Genomic DNA, 1,816 nt, shown 5'->3' on the forward strand with positions numbered 1-1,816 from the left:
ACTCCCCTTCCCCAGTCAGTCCTCCCCGTTCCCTCCCTTCTCCCCCTCTCCCCCTTCCTCCTCCCCTTCCCCTTTCCCCTTTCCCTACCCCACTTCTCATCCTTGTTGAGCCAAGGTCTCTGTGTAGCCCAGGCTGACTGAACCCCAGATCCTCCTGTTCCATGCAGCTGGAATTATAGGTGTGTCTCACCATGCCCAACTAGATTTCTTTTTTTCTTAGTCAATGGTTTCCACCCTTTTTTAAACCAGGAATTCATACCAATAAAATAAAAATAAAATTGAAGGTATACTACGTATGTGTGTATAGTGTTATGTATACTGTTACATTTTTAGGAATACTCAAAATAGAAGTGAAGAGACATTGAGATAAGCTGAGAATGGCTTTTATCTCCTTCATTCCCACAGACTGCTTTGCATCACACTGGGGCTGAGTGCATGGAACTTTGAGAAGCCTTGATCCAAGTAGCAGAACACCAGGCTATTGTATGTTGCTCCTGTGAATATCATCAGCAATGGAAGCAAACAAAGCTCCTAGGAGAGACAGCCACCTTTTCTTACTCAATGGGGAATACCTAGTCCTAAGTAAATGGTGGTAGAATAACCAAAGGAAGCAGAGAATTCTGGGATATCTGACAATTAACATGGACTATTTTGCTTGAGAATGACCTTGATCTTTTTGTAAACTCCGAGTATCTATCCAAATATATCTCCCTGGATCAGAGTCAAGTCACAGCCAAGCCCTGTAACCTGCTTTCGAGTCACCCACCCAGGGTGCAAGAGAGCTAGCAGAGGCCCAGGACTTCATCTGAAAGGACGGAAGGAGTAAGAGGATACCACAATTACTGTAGAGCCTCTAGCTCATAGTTTAGCCAGACACCCTGAGCTGTGTATTCCATACAGCCTAGCCTTGGGGGTTGGGGCTGGGATTAGGGACATTAGCCACAAAGGCATGGTATTGTGATATTAGCTGTGTGACCTTGGGCAAGTGCCTTTCTTCTCTGAACTTAAGGTACAGAACTTAAGGTACTTTTCATGTGTATCTCATCTAGCACACAGGGTTGTCCTGAGATCCACATAAGCAGGCTTCTAAAAGCACACAGAAAATTCTCTACAAATGAAGTCAGAATTAAGCCAGGCCCATGCATTAAGACATTTCATGGCATGAAGATATTCCTTAGGGTTTACTAGCCTGAGGAATTTTTTCTTTAGGTGTAGAGATTCTAAGTGTAAAGAATAACCATGTTGGAGGCTGAAGGATGACTCAGCAGTCAAGAGCACTTGTTATTCTTACATATAGGTTCAATTCTCAGTGCCCTCACAGTAGCTTACAACTATTCATCACTCAAGTTCCAGGGTATCCACCATCTCTTCTGACTTCAGACACTGCACATGCATGCATGTAAGCAAAACCCTTACATATACAAGTTAAATCTAAACTATTTTAAAAGATAAATCAGTTATTTTGGGGTTTTGTTGTTGGAACAAAACACCATGACCAAAAAGCAAGTTGAGGAGGAACAGCTTTATTTGGAATGCACTTCTGCATTCATCTGTTCATCATCAAAGGAAATCAGGACAAGAACTCAAGCAGGGCTAGAACCTGGAGGCAGGAGCTGATGCAGAAGCTGTAGAGGGGTGCTGCCTACTGGCTTGCTCATCATGGCTTGCTTAGCCTGTTTTCTTATAGAATCCAGGACCACCATCCCAGGGATGGCTTCACCCACAGTGGGTTGGTCCCTCCCCTATCAATCACTAAATAAGAAAATGCCTTAGAGTCAGAGCTTATGAAGGCATTTTTTTTCAATTGAGATTGCTC

Source organism: Mastomys coucha, unplaced genomic scaffold (assembly GCF_008632895.1).
Source record: "Mastomys coucha isolate ucsf_1 unplaced genomic scaffold, UCSF_Mcou_1 pScaffold15, whole genome shotgun sequence".
NCBI lineage: Eukaryota > Metazoa > Chordata > Mammalia > Rodentia > Muridae > Mastomys > Mastomys coucha.